Below are 18,374 nucleotides of genomic sequence, written 5' to 3' on the forward strand. Positions count from 1 at the left end.
AAAGAAAATTCTTAGATCTGGCTGTACTATACCATTTTTACCCAGAAGACATTTGCAGTTTTGGTTTTTCTTGATTTTGATGTAACCAATTATATTTAAGTAATGAATTCATTAATTTCAAAATGAAATTTTACCAGGACAAAGAGTTAGAAAATCATCCTAAAGCCAGCATTCAATAAGGAATGGAAGTTCTTAAATCAAGTCTCCTGGGGCTAGAGGAAAATGAGGTATAATGTAACTACCAGATACTTAGCAAATACTTACACTTCTGTGTGACTGGCTGGCCTCATTTTTTGCCTAACATTTATGCTCATTTTAATTACAGCTTCTTCTCCCTCCCAGCACTTTCAAAAGTTTAAAAAGGGAGAAAACTTTAAACAGGAGAAAAGATTCTCTTCTGGAAATAGATTTAAGAATCATAGAAATTGAGTCCATAATAATCATGACATCTTCAAGAAGAAAGTCTCTTTGACTCTCGGGACATGACTGTAACCGGATTTCAGGACCCAATATTCCCTTTCCCTCAGGAAAGATGGAGCTGTCAGCACCTCTGACAGAACCCTGCATCTAATGCTCAGCTGACCTTGTGGCGTGCAGTGGATTTACAACACACAGCGAGTGGGGAAGGAGCCAACAGAACTGTGATATAGTGCTGTGTCAAATAAAGCAGGAGAAATGTTACTCGGTCAGGATCTCCGGAAGATTTTAATTCTTGCTTGACTGGAGCCAAAGTTTATATGACAAGCAGATGTGAACATTCCTTTGGGAATGTAGCTGCCTGGGGCACAACTAGAATAAACTAAAAAAGGAAAATAAATGCCCACTGATGTGAAATATTTAATAGTAAGTCTAACAGATTAATGCAATTCGAGTTGGTCTAGGGTAATCCCCTTGCTGACAGGATTTGCTGAAATATTTCCTTCCCTTTTTAACCATGTTCTCCCTATTCTTTATTGTTAAGCTCAAGGCCAAGTGCCCAAGTGAAATTTTTCCCCAATGACACCCACATTGTTCTTTCCTTTTCTGAAAGTTTTCTGTCTATTGTTCATCCCACAATTAAAGAAGACTATTTTACTGCATTCCATTGTATTGGTAAGCCGCTTATTTTAGTATGTTAGAATATCAAAACAAAATGTACTGGAATGGTTTAATATATGCTCATCTTGTAACACCAAGTAGAATGTTTGTTCCTTGTGGGTAGCACCACTGAATAAGCCCTCTACAGTTATTTTGATATTCATAATACTGAATGCAAAGCTGAGACCACACTGTCTGACACTCAGGAAAAGTGTGTTTTGTTGGATATATTGAAAGGCAGAAGCAATCCATCAATTCTGAATGAAACATTATTTTAAGTAAATATAATCCTTGTGGACTTGAAAAAATGTACTGGAGCTAATTTTTTTACCCCAGTGTGAAGATTTTTTTGAACTATCCAAAAGGTTATCTAAGAAGCAAAAAAAGAAATAGAAGTCAAAAAAAAAGAAAAACATGACACTGTGTTATGTGAACTGAAAATCCCTCATCTTCTGTGCCAAAACATATGGTCAAAATCTCAGAGAATATGTTTTTCCCCTAAGGTGGTACACTGATAAAACAAAGCTACCTTATGAAAAGACAGCAGATCTTGGGGTGGAAGTTTATTATAAACCAACAAACTGTACAATAAAAGTAACTTTATCAAATGCCAAGAATCAAACTTGGTGTAAAAGTTTATTCCTGAGAGTAAAAGGAAAAACCAGGAGATAATCCAATTCTGTTCCCAATTTTAGAATGAAGACAAATTTAGTTGCCTGAGTTCTGATTTTTAAGAGAAAATACACCTTTTTGGAACAAAGAGACTATGAGTAAATTATAATTTTTTTTTGCCTAGTTGGAGCCCAAATGGACAATTCGGAGTATTTCTGGAGCAGGGAAACCCTGGTTGCGTAGTGGTTAAGTGCTATGGCTCCTAACCAAAGGGTCTGCAGTTTGAATCCTCCAGGTGCTCCTTGGAAACTCTATGGGGCAGTTCTACTCTGTCCTATAGGGCCGCTATGAGTTGGAATCGACTCGATAGCACTGGGTTTGGTTTGTTTTTTTTTTTAATACAATTTGTGTACTTTTTGTTTTTTAACCAGCTCTACCCAACCATGGACTTAAATACATCAAGAAAATTCTGAGTTGATTTCTTTGACTTTTTTTTTTTTTAATTTATAAACACCTTACCTCTCTTTTCCTTCAATTAATTCCCCCAAAGTAGCAAGGCCTCTGGCTTGCTCTTATCCTCAAGAGCAAGGACACATTAAATATTACTTTTCTAATGAAATATCCCTTGTGTCATCATTCATCTCCTTTGCTCACTGTTCTTAACTAAATTCTCAGGCACAACCCCCCACACCCAGTTTTCAAGAAAAAGCCTTACCATTACTTGCTCTGTTTTATACAACTGCTACTGTTCATTTAAAATTCAAGTTAACCTCTGGAAATTAACCCAGTCAAATCTCTCATACTTTACTCATGTTGTTGAATTTCAGAACAGTATTCAGTTTTAGCTACCCTGACACTTCTATATGAAAGATATGGAGTATTACAAAACAAAGGATGCCAGAGTTATGCAAAGCTTGGTAGAACAACAAACGAAGGGCCCTGGGCATCTGCAATTAAACAAAACATTAAAAAACCAGAACTCATGGCCGTGCAATTGAACTGAGATGGGTACACAGACCAAGGGCATTTATAGGTCCTCTCAAAGATGGACTTTTTCAAATATAACATTATTAAGCAGATTTAAAGCTATTTATTAAAAACATTAATTAATTTTTTTAGCATTTCGCTCACTTTGGGTATGTTATGGATTGAATTGTGTCCCCAGAAAGATATGTTGAAGTCTTAACATTCAGTACCTGTGAATTCGATCTTGTTTGGAAATGGGCCTTTGAAGTTGTTATCATCACTTAACATGAGATCATACAGAAGTAGGGTAAGTTTTAATCCCATCTGATTGCTGTTCTTATAAAAGAAGAAAAAAGGCACAGACACACAGAGGGAAGGTGGCCATATGAAGATGCATCTACAGGCCAAGGAACACTAAGAAACACCTAGGATTATGAGAAGCTGTGAGAGACAAGAAAGGGTCTTCCTCTAGAGCCTTTGGAGAGAACATGTTCAACCGTTCAGAAATGTGAGACAAAAAAATTTCTGTTGTTTCAAGCCACCCACTTTGTGGTATTTTGTTACAGTCCTAGGAAACTAATATCAGTACTAAACTGTAGCAATACAGTTTGTTTTGAAGAGTTTTATATCTTAGAAATTAATAGATACTCAGGTTTGTCATGCATAAACTCATTTAGTTTACTGCAAGATAATTATGGCAAGGCGCACAATTAAGGCCTCACATCATTCATTTAGAATTAACAATTACAATTATAATGTTAATTTAATGGTTAAAGTACAAATCTTTACATATAATAAAGATGTAATACAAATCTTTAGATATAATAAAGACTAGTATGCTACATCTTTTCTTTAAGGTCAGAGATTAGGAGGATTGTTTATACTTATGTCTCAAGGCTAGTTTACAAAGATTATCTATGTTATTTCTTCTTTTATCACAGCATGTCAGGTCAAAGTCAACTTAATTTAATGGCTGTTTACCACATTCTTCACATACTTCTAGGTTTCTATGTCTAAACTCAAGAGATTTTCTGAATAGCTTTCTCATGATTTACTGGTTTCTAAGGACTTATAGTTAATGTTAGAGAGCCTCACAAAGGTAGACATATTTCTATTTCTAAGTTCATAATGTGAGTGCTTCTACATATGTATTTGGGAAGCATGATGGTGGCTTATGCCTTATGGGAGCTGAGATAATTACAGAAATATATAGAACATAGTTCCTGACCTTTTAAACTGAGTCCATATCTTAAAGCCAAAGCACAAAATCCTAAAAAAAAAAAAAAGAAAGGGCAAACAGACACAGTACATAAAATATATGTCATGTCATGTGCACCATTTTGGAAATCAAGAAATAATTTTTATTTGAGAAAAAGGAAAGACTTAATTTCAAAGACAGCACTTTACTATAACGGTAGAAAGGGATTTTCAGAAAACATATGCTGCATTTGGTTTAATTTAAATTTTTCTTCTGGCAATTACTTGGTCTTCCCCACTAGGTTTCTCTAAAGGCTACCTGTATCATAATGCTCTCATCTATTCTGGTTTAACAGGAACAAACAAAGCAAAACAAAACAAAAAATAATGTAGGAATTTACATGTTTTATGATCAAAAGTTCCATGACTCTTTGAAACACTGATCCTGGGGGGCATTAAACCAAATTAAAAAAAAAATTGTTGCCATCAAGTAGATTCCAACTTATAGTGACCCTCTAGGACAGAGTAGAACTGCCGCATAGGGTTTCCAAGGAGTTTCTGGTGTATTTGAACTGCTGACCTCTTGGTTAGCAGCCGTAGCTCTTAACCACTACGCTGCTGGGGAGGCATTAACATCTTTGTTTTTGTGGTGAAATGGAGGCATTTGCTGTTTTCTTACACAAAGAGTGGTGAGATCCATGGTTCTCATTTCCTCCCTCTGGGACATTTCAATAGACTTCAAAAAAAAAAAAAAAAAAACCTCCAGCAGTTATATGGAACACACAAAGTAATCCCACAGAGTTCTCAAATCAATTTATCACATCATTCTCTGTTGGGATTAAGTGTCTGCTATTTAATCTGGAATATCACTTAAATAACATGTGCAACAAAGACCTTATTGCAGTTCTAATGGAAAGCAGCTGCTACCCGCCATGACAGGCACATAAATATATGTAGGGAACTCCAGGAATAGCATAACTGGATTTAAGATTGATCTGTGTAGTCAAACAGAGCTGGATTTGAATCTGTTTTGCAATTTACTGACTGTATATTCTTGGCCTCTCTGGGCCTCATTGGGAAGAGAATACATATATGTTCATTATCGTATTGTTCTGACACACAAATGAGAAAAAGTTCTGCCCTTTCTCTTGTAGGGTAGATTTTCACAAGGCATTTGGTTACAACGTGATCTATTAGGTGATCAAAGAGTAAGACGTGCTTTCTGCAGACAGTTCTTGCTCTTAACTGCATCAATCATCTGGGCCAAAGTTTAACAACTATGGCTGCAACACAGATGCTGGATTTGAGCGGCCTGCTCTTTATTTATGGTACCAATGGGCAGTCACTATAGAATCAAGTAAGAAACCTGTTCTGAAGTTCTTTTGACAAAAAGAAAAAGAATCGCATTACTCTTGAACTAAAGGTAGATAAAATCAATACCAGATTTGCACAGGGACATTTAAGTTTCATACCTATACATCCAAAAACCAAACCAAATTCACTGCCATTGGGTCAAATTCGACTCATAGCAACCGTATAGGACAGAGTAGAACTGCCCCATAGGGTTTCCACAGCTGTATATCTTTACGGAAGCATTTTTCTCCCATGGAGTGGCTAGCACGTTCAAACTGCTGACCTTTAGGTTAGCAGATGAGTGCTTTAGCCACTGCACCATCAGTGTTCCTACCTATACATATATAACTGTAAAAAATACCTTTGTTATTGAATTATTTTGCAAGACAGAGAAATAAAGCCTTTGTTACTGTGAGTCATAAACTCTATATCCCTTAAGACTTCTTTTCTATAAGATAAATATTATAATGTATGGCATCTTATAAATAAAATGATTCAATAAAGTATTAGACCTGTTATTAAATGGACAATATTCAACACAGTTTGAGCAAGTGGAAATTTCAATAAATATGTCTCCCCTTCAACCTTTTCTTTCCAGCGTAAACAATAGATAAATATGAAGAAAACACAGAGAGAAGAAAATAGGAATATGAATCTATTTGAGAATGCTTTTGGATAAGAATGGGGACAATGGAACATCAATAGGAAATCTGGCTGCAGCTCTGTGATTAAATATGAAGATCAGGGGCTTTTTTATATGGTGAAGTATTTCTAAAGAAGCCATGGACCATATGGTAACCAGCCATATAGCCAGCAGAATTTTATCTGAACAATATATTATATTTATATTTAGCTAATTCCTGCATAAGGAGCCCTGGTTGCACAGTGGTTAAACGTTGGGTTGCTAACTGAAAGGTCAGTTGTTCAAACCCACCAGCTGTTCCTCAGGTGAAAGGCGTGGCAGTCTGCTTCAGTAAAGATTAAACCAAAAAACAGATGCATTGTCATCAAGTCGATTGCGACTCACAGTGACCCTACAGAACAGAGTAGAACCGCCTCATAGGGCTTCCAAGGGACAGCTGGTGGATTTGAACTGCCGACCTTTTGGTCAGCCTCCAAGCTCTTAACCACAGCCTTGGAAACCCTATGGGGCATTTCTAGTCTGTCCTATAAAGTTGCTGTTAGAATCAACTGCACAGCAATGGGTGTAATTCCTGCATAGTCTGAATGTTTTAAGTACAAAACATTTTAACTAAAAATGTAGTCGATGAGATACGATATTATCACAGTACATTTCTTCTCAGGAGCTAAAATTGCCTTACAGACATAAACTGTTACAGTCATTCTCTCATCATACCGTCAAGAAGAAACCAATGGAAAAAGATAACAGGACCAGGACCACAGGGAGGCAAGAGAGGCTCCTCAGGCACAAAATTTAAAGAGGCACTGTTCTTAGGGTCCTTCAAATGCAAGTCTCCTTAACCTGTGCATCAGTGTGCCTCTCTTGACTTATTCTAGGCCTGGTCCTCAAAGAGAGGTTTGGAGATAAAATTTGTCCCATATGAGGTAAAGTCAAAACGGTAATCAAAGGAGAGAAGAAAAAAAATAATTCATTTCAGTTTACTGTATTCATATTGTTATGCCATATACCAAATGCTGACAACTCCCATTCAACTGTAAATAAACATGGTTTCTAGAAAACATGACTGACTTGTTAGTTCTACATATTTTAACTTATCTAGCCTAGGTGGTACAAACAGCTGTGCTTGACTACTAACCTAAACCTTGGCAGTTAAAACCCAACTAGTGGCACCATGAAAGAAAGGCCTGGCAAGAAAACCCTATGAAGGAGTTTTACACTATAATAAATGAGGTCATCATGAATCAGAATAGACTCAATGGCAATGGGGTTAGTTTTTTGGTAGCCTATTAATGACTTAACTTAGCCAGAGCCCTAGTAGCACAGTGGTTAAGAACTATAGCTGCTAACCAAAAGGTCAGCAGTTCAAATTCACCAGCCACTCCTTAGAAACTGTATGGGGCAGCTCTATTCTGTCCTATAGGGTTGTTATGAGTTGAAATTGACTCGATGGCTATGGGTTTGGTTTCTTGGTTTATTGACTTAATTAAAACAGCAATAAGTAAGACATGAGCAGAAAAACAAATTTCCTAATTGCATTAAACTACCTATGGAAGAAACACTGCAGTAACCCCAACTGGAGCACCTTAATGCTGGCACTAGGATGGTGATTTTCACACACTCTACAGCTTCGACCCCCATGGATCTCTAGGAGAAAAAAAAAAAAAGTTGTCATCGAGTCAATCCTGGCTAATAGCGACCCTATAGGACAGAGTACAACTGCCCCATAGGGCTTCCAGGGAGCAACTGCTGGATTCAAACTTCTGGCCTACGGCAGAGCCTAAATGTGAATGAAAAGTTCACTTTCTAAGAGCAAAGCACAGGAATGGAAGAAACCAACATACTAGTTGCAAATCTTTCAATATAATTTTCGTAACCTTTATGGAAATTTTTTATACTCTCTGAGCATCAGCTTCTTCATCTCTAATTAAAGTTTTTAGCAAATAATCTCTGAGATTTATTCTGACTTGAAATTTTTTATTCGTCTTGTGACTATTCCAGTTGATTTTGGTCATGTGACTGACAAAACCACTCTTCTTCACACACTCCTTTGGAGAGAACACTGTCCTGCCCTTACCCAAGATGTAACTGTGGGGGTTAGATATTGCTTTCCAATGGTATGGTTATTATAATCTTATAGCCCCAGCTATTTTAATTCAAATATATGCGATTTCCACAATAATCCTGAGCAAGACAAAACATGAACGTTCTAATCCTTCATTCTTCAGCTGAATTAATTCTTTCTCCACATGATAGAATTACTAAAAAAACAAAGTCTGCATTGATTTTCAAATCACCGTATATTATTTTCCTGCTTATCATTTATATTATTCAAGTGGTTGTTAATTGGAATAAACTGTAATGATATTGCAAAGTACACAGAGGAAAATACTCTCAGAAGAGCTTTTGAAAACATACTTGCCTATTTTTAAAATAGTGTAGTTTTAGCACTATTTAACCTCTTTTCCTGCAGCTACAATAAAAAAGTTCTTAAATTGGGAAGATCCTCCTACAACTGAAAACTACATATCTAGTTAGCCAACTTTCCACATTAGACCACTTCAGTTGTACAGGCTTAGCTGAGTCACTGACCCATTAAGAAGTGTTCATTACTGCCAATAAAAACAGCTTGCCTCAAGTAGAAATATCCTTAGGCCTCATAGCTTTACTACAGTGTTAAATCTCCAGAACTTTTTAAGAGGGTAAAATACTGACAAAACTTAAGAAAGTATGCCTACCTAGTAATAATATCCAATATTAAATACACTTGGGGTATGAATACTGGGAGATAAGATCAGATATGAACAGATTAGCTGTTCCATAGTCATCAGTCATGAAAGGTTCATTTGTATCTAGGTAATGACTTGGACACTCAGCTCAGTAAGTAACATGAATCCTTTATAGCTCATTATTTTAGAAAACCCAGTTTATAATTTTCAGTAAAGCATGCAGAAGTATCTAACAGAAAATTACGGCCTGCAGACCAAATCCAGCTCACTGCCTATTTTTGTAAATAAAGTTTTATTGTAACACAGCCATGCCTATTCGTTTACTATTATCTATTGTTATTTTCCCACTACGATAGCAAAATTGATTCATTGCAACAAAACTTATAGCATGAAAAGTTGAAAAAAGTTTGCAACCCCTGATATTGCACATTTGTTTATGGTGTTTTAGCTGAGGTCCATAAAAATTGAAAGGAGTTATTCAAATTCTTATAGTTTTGTAAAGGGTCCCTCCTAAGTAATAGAAATTTTTTATTCTTCTGTTCTGGTTCTGTAAGTTATTTTGTTTTTAAAATTAGCATTCTGTTTTCAGAGGATTTTAACTACAGATAGTATGGTTATAAACTTAATAAAAAGAAAAAGGATCAATGAAATAAAGAGCAGAGGTAATATTTGTTCCCAGGGATGCAGGGAACAAACACTGGGAGATATATTCACCTAAACACTGGGAGATATTTTTCATCTAAACCTACATGAACTTGACCTTACATTTCTAGACCATTTTATAGTACATTTGTTTTCTCTTCACAATGCCAAGAAATAGGTTGAATAAGTTCCTTCTACAAAAGATTGTATGGATTATACCTCAATATAAAGAAAACAAAAATCCCCACAACTGGACCAATAAGCAACATCATAATAAATGGAGAAAAGTTTGAAGTTGTAAAGGATTTTATTTTACTTGGATCCGTAGTCAACATCCACGGAAGCAGTAGTCAAGAAATCAAAAGATTTCTTGCCCGCTGCATTGGGCAAATCTGCTGTAAAAGACTTTTTTAAAGTGTTGAAAAGCAAAGGTGTCACCTTGAAGACTAAGGTGTGCCTGACTCAAGCCATGGTATTTGTCATGGATTGAATTAAGTCCCCTCCAAAAAAGTGTGTATCGATTTGGCTGGGCCATAAATTTCTAGTGCTGTGTGGTTGTCCTCCATTTTGTGATTGTAATTTTACGTTAAAGAGGATTAGGGTGGGATTGTAACACCCTTACCCAGGTCACATCCCTAATCCAATGTAAAGGGAGTTTCTCTGGGATATGGCCTGCACCACCTTTTCTCTCTCAAGAGATAAAAAAGAAAGGGAACCAAGCAGAGTTGAGGACCTCATATCACCAAGAAAGCAGTGCCAGGAGCAGAGCACATCCTTTGGACCCAGGGTCCCTGTGTGAAGAAGTTCCTAGTCAGGATGAAGATTGATGAGACAGCTGACAGGGAGAGAAAACCTTCCCCTGGAGCTGATACCCTGAATTTGGAAGTTTAGCCTACTTTACTGTGAAGAAATAAATTTCTCTTTGTTAAAGCTGTCCACTTGAGATATTTCTGTTACAGCAGCACTAGATGACTGAAACAGAATTTGGCACTGGTAGTGGGGTGTTGCTCTAACAGATACCTAATATATGGAAGTGGTTTTGAAAAACAGTGACTGGATAGAAGACTCAGAAGGAAGTCAGGAGAACTGTCAACACTAGAGAAGGTGCAATTGGTGAGAAACAGTAACAGAGGACCAGCAGCTGCAGCAAACCAACAGCAGCAGAACCAAAAGATCATCACCAGACAGTGCTGGAGCTCACCCATGAAGAGAGATAGCTGAATGCCTGTGCACAGGAGGCTTCCTGGCAGAGTGGGGTGCCTCCAGGAACTTATCAGTGGAGCTACAGAGCTTTGGAACACTTGTCCCAGCAAGGCAGTTGCGGACATAAGGCCAGAGAGCTGAGAGGCTAAGAAACCAGGAAACAGAAGCTAAAGAGACAAGGAACACAAGAAGCCGAGCTGCTTCAGTCTCAAAAGGTATGGCCATGACCTCAGGGGTTTCAAAGGGTGAAGCCATGGCCTATGGTGTTTCTAAGGGTGGAGTTACCACTCAGATGGACTAGGAGAATAGTGTGCCTAAAGCCAAGGGAGCAGAGTTGCTAGGTCTAGAAGGTGGAGCTAAAGCCCAAGGCTGAGGGCCTCCACTCAGAATCCAAAGAGTGTGGGCAATACCTAGAGTCTAGAGGGCAGGACCATTGCTTAAACTGTCTCAGAGAACAGAGGATTATTTTCAAAGCCTTGAGGTCTAATGTAAAGTGTTGTGCTGATTTGCTTCTTGCCTGTTATGCCTTCTTTCCCCCCAGTTTCTCCCATTTGTAATGGAAATGTCTAGCTTGTGCCTGTTCTGCTATTGTATTTTGGAAGTAGATAACTTGTATTCTGGATTTTACAGATGGAGAGGAATTTTTGGATTTTGAACTTGGAGTTAAGACTTTTGCTATGACGTGGTGGGGTGAATATGTTTTGCAGGTTGCAAAGGTGTAATTTTGGGGGGGCCAAAGAGTAGAATGTCATGGATTGAATTATGCTCCCACAAAAAATTTTGTATCAATTCATCTGGGCCATGATTTCCAATGTTGTGTGGTTGTCCTCCGTTTTGTGATTGTAATTTTATGTTCAAGAGAATTAGGGTGGGAATGTAACACCTTACCCAGGTCACATTCCTGATCCAATGTAAAGGGAGTTTTCCTGTGGTGTAGCCTGCACCACCTTTTATCTCTCAAGAGATAAAAAAGAAAAGGAAGCAAGCAGAGAGTTGGGGACCTCATATTTCCAAGAAAACAGTGCCAGGAGCAGAGCAAGTCCTTTAGACCTTGGGTCTTTGTCTAGGGGAAGATTGACGAGAAGGCCGACTGAGAAAGAAAGCCTTCCCTTGGAGTTGATGCCCTGAATTTGGACTTTTAGCCTACTTCACTGTGAGCAAATAAATTTCTCTTCGTTAAAGCCATCCACCTCCGGTATTTCTCTTATAGCAGCACTAGATGACTAAGACAGTATTTTCAATCTTATCATATGCATGCAAAAGCTGGACAGTGAATAAGGAAGACTGAAGAAAAATTGACACTTTTGAATTGTGGTGTTGGCAAAGAATATTGAATATACTATGGACTGCCAAAAGAGCAAACAAATCTGCCTTGGAAGAAGTGCAACCAGAATGCTCCTTAGAAACAAGGATGGTGAGACTGTGTCTTACATACTGTGGACATGTTATCAGAAGGGGTCAGTCCCTGGAGAAGGACATCATGCCTCCTAAAGTAGAGGGTCAGCAAGAAAGAGGAAGATCCTCAATGAGGTGGATTGACACAGTGGCTGCAACAATGGGCTCAAGCATAATAATGATGGTGAACATTGCATAGGACAGAGGAGTGTTTTGTTCTGTTGTACTGGGGTCACTATGAGTCAGAGCTGACTTGATGTCACCAAACAACAACCATAACATGAAAGACTAGGATATTGAGGGTTAGATAGTTACGAAAGACTTGAAAACATCATATGGCTAACGTGACAGAGCTGGGATTAGATATTACATATTTTGTTCCTCACCAGATGGAATACACAGGAATCAAATTGCCTACATCTGTGGGAAGAGACAATGGAAAACCTCGGTATCATCAGTTAGAACAATGCCAGGGGCTGACTGTGTAACACACCATCAATTGTTCTTATGCAAATTCAGGTTGAAACTGAAGAAAATTAGAACAAGTCCACAAGATAAAAAGCATGAACTTGAGTATATGCCTACTGAATTTAGAGACTGTCTCAAGAACACATTTGGCACATTGAATGCTAATGACCAAAGACCAGGCAAGCTGTGGAATGACATCAAAGATATCGTACATGAGGAAAGCAAGAGGTCATTAAAAAGACAGGAAAGAAAGAAAAGACCAAAATGTATGTCAGAAGAGACTCTGAAACTTGCTCTTGAACATAGAGTAGCTAAAGCAAATGGAAGAAATGATGAATAAGAACTGAACAGAAAATTTCAAAGAGTAACTTGAGAAGACAAGTATTATAATGACATGTGCAAAGACCTGGAGTTAGAAAACCAAAAGGGAAGAACATACTCAGCATTTTTTAAGCTGAAAGAACTGAAGAAAAAATTCAAGCCTTGAGTTGCAATATTGAAGGATTCTACAGAGAAAATATTAAATGATACAGGAAGCATCAAAAGTAGATGGGAGAAATACACAGAGTTACTGTACCAAAAAGAATTGGTGGAAGTTCAACCACTTCATGAGGTAGCATATGATCAGAAGCTCATAGTACTGAAGGAAGAGGTCCAAGCTACACTGAAAGCATTGATGAAAAACAAAGCTCCAGGAATTGACAGAATACCAAATGAGATGTTTCAATAAACCAATGCAGCATTGGAAGTGATCACTCTTCTTTGCCAGGAAACTTGGAACACAGCTATCTGGCCAACCAACTGGAAGAGATTCATATTTATGCCTATCTCAAAGAAAGGTGATTCAACTGAATGCAGAAATTTTCGAACAATATCATTAACATCACAGACAAGTAAAATTTTGCTGAAGATCATTCAAAGGCGGTGGCAACACTTCATCAACAGGGAACTGCAAGAAATTCAAGGTGGATTCAGAAGAGGACATGGAACCATAGATACCATTGCTGATGTCAGATGGATCCTGGGTGAAAGCAGAGAATACCAAAAAGATGTTTAGCTGTGTTTTATTGAGTATGGAAATGCAATTGACTTTGTGTATCATAACAAATTATGGATAACGTTGTGAAGAATTGGAATTCCAGAACATTTACTTTTGCTCATGAGGAACCTGCACATAGATCAAGAGGCAGTAGTTCAAAAAGAATAAAGAGATATGGCATGGGTTAAAGTCAGGAAAGCTGTGTGTCAGGGTTGTATCCTTTCACCACACCTATTCAATTTGTATGCTGAGATGATAATCTGAGAAGTTGGACTCTATGAAGAAGAAATGGGCATCAGGATAGAAGGAAGACTCATTAACAACCTGCGTCACGCAGATGACACAACTTGCTTGCTGAAAATGAAGAGGACTTGAAGCACTTACTGAAGAAGATCTAAGATCACAGCCTTCAGTATGGATTACATCTCAATATAAAGAAAAAAAAAAAATCCTCACAGCTGGCCTGAGAAGCAACATTACAGTAAACAGAGAAAAGATTGAAGTTTTCAAGGATTTCATTTTTCTTGGATCCACAGTCAACACCCATGGAAGCAGAAGTCAAGAAGTCAAAGGAAACATTGCATTGAGCAAATCTGCCACAAAAGATCTTTTAAAAAATGTTAAAAAGTAAAGATGTTACCTTTGAAGACTAAGGTACGCCTGATCCAAGTCATGGTGTTTTCAATTGTCTCATATGCATGTGAAAGCTGCGCAATGAATAAGGAAGACCAAAGAAGAATTGATGTCTTTTAATTATGGTGTTGGTGAAAAATATTGAATATACCATGGACTGCCAAAAGAACAAACAAATCTGTATTGGATGAAGTACAACCAGAATGCTCCTTAGAAGCAAGGATGATGAGACTATGCCTCACATACCTTAGACGTGTTACCAGGAGGGGTCAGTACCTGGAGAAAGACATCACACTTGGTAAAGTAGGGTGTGGGCAAAAAAGGGGAAGACCCTGAATGAGATGGATTGACACAGTGGCTACAAGAATGGGTTCAAGCATAACAACAATTGAGAGGATGGCTGCTTGCTCAGACATAACCAAATAAAAAAGCAAGATGAAATAAACAGATCTAAAATCAAGAAAAGAAGAGAATAACTACTAAATGTCCCAAAGACAGCAGACAATATCAAAACATATAAAAAGCCAGATGACTTTCCAGTAGAAAAAAGAGGCACTAGAGCTACCTAAGAGGGAATTCAAATCTCTAATATTCAGAGCTATCCAAGTGTTGAAGAAAAAGCAGACAAACATAGGGAAAAAATAGACAAATTCATGGAAAATACAGGCAAAAAAAAAAAAGGAATAATTCAGGAAAATAATACAGGAACAAAATGCCAAGATAAATCCACAACTGGAATCATACAAAAACAAAAATTAGAAATCCAAAAGATAAAAAAACAAGATTTTAGAAATGGACGGTGTCATAGAAGGACTGAGGAGCAGGTTTGAAATGATGAAGAAGACAGGATAGACAAAATTGAAGACAAACACTTGGCTACAACTCTGAGGAAAAATCAGAAAAAGAATGAAGAAATGTGAAGAAACCCTGAGAATTCTGTGGAATACAATCAAAAGCAAAAATTTGCAAGTGATCGGAGTTCCAGAACATGGGGATAAAGGGGAAAACACAGAGAGGATCATTGAAGAATCACTGACAGAAAACTTCCCTAATATCATGAAAGATGAAAAGCTGACCATCCAAGAAGCTTAACGAACCCTATATAGGGATAGACCCCAAAAGAAAATCACCAAGACATATCATAATCACACTCACTAAAACCAAAGACAAAGAAAAAATCCTGCGAGCCGCTCAAGAAAAACAAAGTCACATATGGAGGAGAAACAACAAGACTAAACTCTGATTATTCATCAGGAACCATGCAGGCAAGAAGGCAATGGGATGACATACATAAAACCTTGAAAGAAAAAAATTGCCAATCACGAGTAATATATCCTACAAAACTCTCATGCAAATATTATGGTGAAATTAGGACATTTCCAGATAAATAGAAATTAAGGAAGTACGTAAAAACCAAGCCAAACTTACAAGGATTATTAAAGGGAGTCCTTCGCTCTGAGACAAACATCAGACCACAGCATGAATCTAGGATGCAAGATTGTATCAGCCAGATACCAAGCTAGGAAATGAACTCTCAAAGACTATCCAAAACAAAAAGAATGCCAACAGGGAACAAGAGAGGTTAATCTGTAAATGACAACAAAGCCAGAAGAATAAAAGAGGGAATAAATGGTGTAGGTATAGATCTTTCTAATGGAGAGGGAGCCAAAGAGATACCCCCAAAAAATAGACTGGTCCAAACCTAGGAAGATAATGGTAAATTTCACAGTAATCACAAAGGAAGTTAACAAACCTACCCATCAAAATAAAGAAGAAAATATAAAGTCTCAATAAAAATAAAATCTACAAAAACAAAAGAAATCCACATACAACAGGAACTTAGCACAGGAGAGTAAGAGGAACAAAGAAGATGTTAGCTTCACAAAAAAAAAAAAAAGCACTACAAAATGACAGCAATAAACACACAAAAAACCAAACCAAACCCAGTGCCATCGAGTCAATTCTGACTCATAGCGACCCTATAGGGCAGAGTAGAACTGCCCCATAGAGTTTCCAAGGAGCATCTATCAATAACTGCACTGAATGTAAATGGCCTAAATGCACCCATAAAGAGACACAGAGTGACCGAATAGATTAAAAAACAAGATCCATCAATATGCGGTCTACAGGAGACACACCTTAGAGAAAAAGTGTAAATTTATTAAAAATCAAAGGATGGAAAAAAGTATATCAAGCAAATAACTACCAAAAAAGAGTAGGAGTCGTGATTCTAATGTCAGATAAAATAGACTTTTAAAAAAATCCACCATAAAAGACAAAGAAGGACACTATATAATGATTAAAAGAATGACCCGCCATGAAGATTTAGCCATAACAAACATTTACGCACCCAATGACAGGGCTCCAAAATACATAAAACAAACTCTAATAGCACTGAAAAGAGAAATTGACAGTGTCACGATAACCAGCACTGAAAAAAGAAATTGACAGTTTCACAGTAATGGTAGGAGACTTCAAAACACCACCTCAGTAAAGGATAGAAATCTAGAAAGAAGCTCAACAAAGATACAGAACGAGCTAAAGGGCATGATCAGCCAACTTAACCTCATAGACGTATATAGAACACTCTACCCAACAGCTGCTGAGTCCACATTCTTTTCCAAAGCACATGTAACGTTCTCCAGGATAGACCACATATTAGGCCACAGAGCAACCCTCAACAAAATCCAGAACATTGGATAATACAAAGTATTTTCTGTGATCACAAAGCCATCAAAGTAGAAATTAACAACAAGAAGAGCAAGAAAAAAAAAATCAATTATATGGAAACTGTGTAACACCCTGCTTAAAAACCACAGGGTAATAGAAGAAATCAGCGATGGAATCAAAAATTTCTGGGATAAAACGAGAGTGAAAACACACCATACCAAAACCTTTGGGACAAAAAAGGCAGTGCTCAGAGGTCAATTTATAGCAATAGATGCACACATCAAAAAAGAAGAAAAGGCAAATGAAAACATTAGCTACACAACTCGAACAAATAGAAAGACAACAGCAAAAGAAGCCCACAGCCACCAGAAGAGAGGAAATAATAAAGATCAAAGCAGAAATAAATGAAATAGAGAACAGAAAAACAATACAAAGAATCAACAAAACCGAAAGTTGTTTCTTTGAAAGGATCAACAAAGTCGACAAACCACTAGCCAAACTGACAAAAGAGAAATACGAGAGCACAAAAGTAACCCAAATAAGAAATGAAATGGGGGACATTACAACAGACCCAACTGAAATAAAAAGGATCATAACAAAGTATTATGAAAAACTATACTCCAAAATTTTTGAAAACCTGGAGGAAACAAATTTCCAGAAAAATACCAGCTTACCCAAGCTAACACAAAATGATGTTGAAAATCTGAACAGACCCATAACAAGAGAAGAGATTGAAAAGCTAATTGAAAACGAAGCAAAAAACTCCCAATAAGAAAAAGCTCTGGCCCAGAGGGCTTCACCGGAGAACTCTGCAAAAACATTCAGAGAAGAGCTTACTTACACCAGTACTACTCAAACTATTTCAGAACATAGAAGGGAAAGCGATACTTCCAAATTCATTTTATGTAGCCAGCATAACCCTGATACCAGAGCCAGGCAAAGACACCATGAAAAAAGAAAATTACAGACCAATATCTCTCATGAATATAGATGCAAAAATTCTCAACAAAATTGTAGCCAACAGAATTCAGTTTATATCAAAAAAAAAAAAAAAAAAAAAAGCACCACGACCAAGCAGGATTCATACCAGCTATGCAAGGATGGTTCAACATTAGAAAATCAATCAACGTAATCCACCACATGAATAAAAGGAAACAAAAGAATCACATGATCACTTCAATTGAAGTGGAAAATGCATTCGACAAAGTCCAACATTCCTGATAAAAACTCTCAATAAAATAGGTATAGAAGGGAAATTTCTCAACATAGTAAAGGGCATCTGTGCAAAACCAACAGCCAACATCACTCTTAATGGAGAGAGGCTGAAAACATTCCCTTGAGAACAGGAACAACACAAGGATGCCCTTTATCACTGCTCCTATTTAACATTGTGCTGGAAGTTCTAGCTAGAGCAATAAGGCAAGAAACAGAAATAAAGGGCATCTAAATGGATAATGAAGAAGTTAAAGTGTCCTATTTGTGGCTGATATGATACTATACATAGAAAACTCAAAAGACTTCACAAGAAAACTACTGGAACTAATTGAAAGATTCAGTAGAGTAGCAATATACAAACTAAATATACAAAAATCAGTTGGATTTCTATACACCAATAAAGAGAATGATGAAAAGGAAATCAGAAAAGCAATACAGTTTATAATAGCCCCTAAAAAAATAAAATACTTAGGAATAAATCTAACCAGGGATGTAAAGGACCTATACAAAGAAAAGTACAAAACACTACTGCGAT

This window comes from Loxodonta africana, chromosome 2 (assembly GCF_030014295.1).
Source record: "Loxodonta africana isolate mLoxAfr1 chromosome 2, mLoxAfr1.hap2, whole genome shotgun sequence".
Taxonomy (NCBI): domain Eukaryota; kingdom Metazoa; phylum Chordata; class Mammalia; order Proboscidea; family Elephantidae; genus Loxodonta; species Loxodonta africana.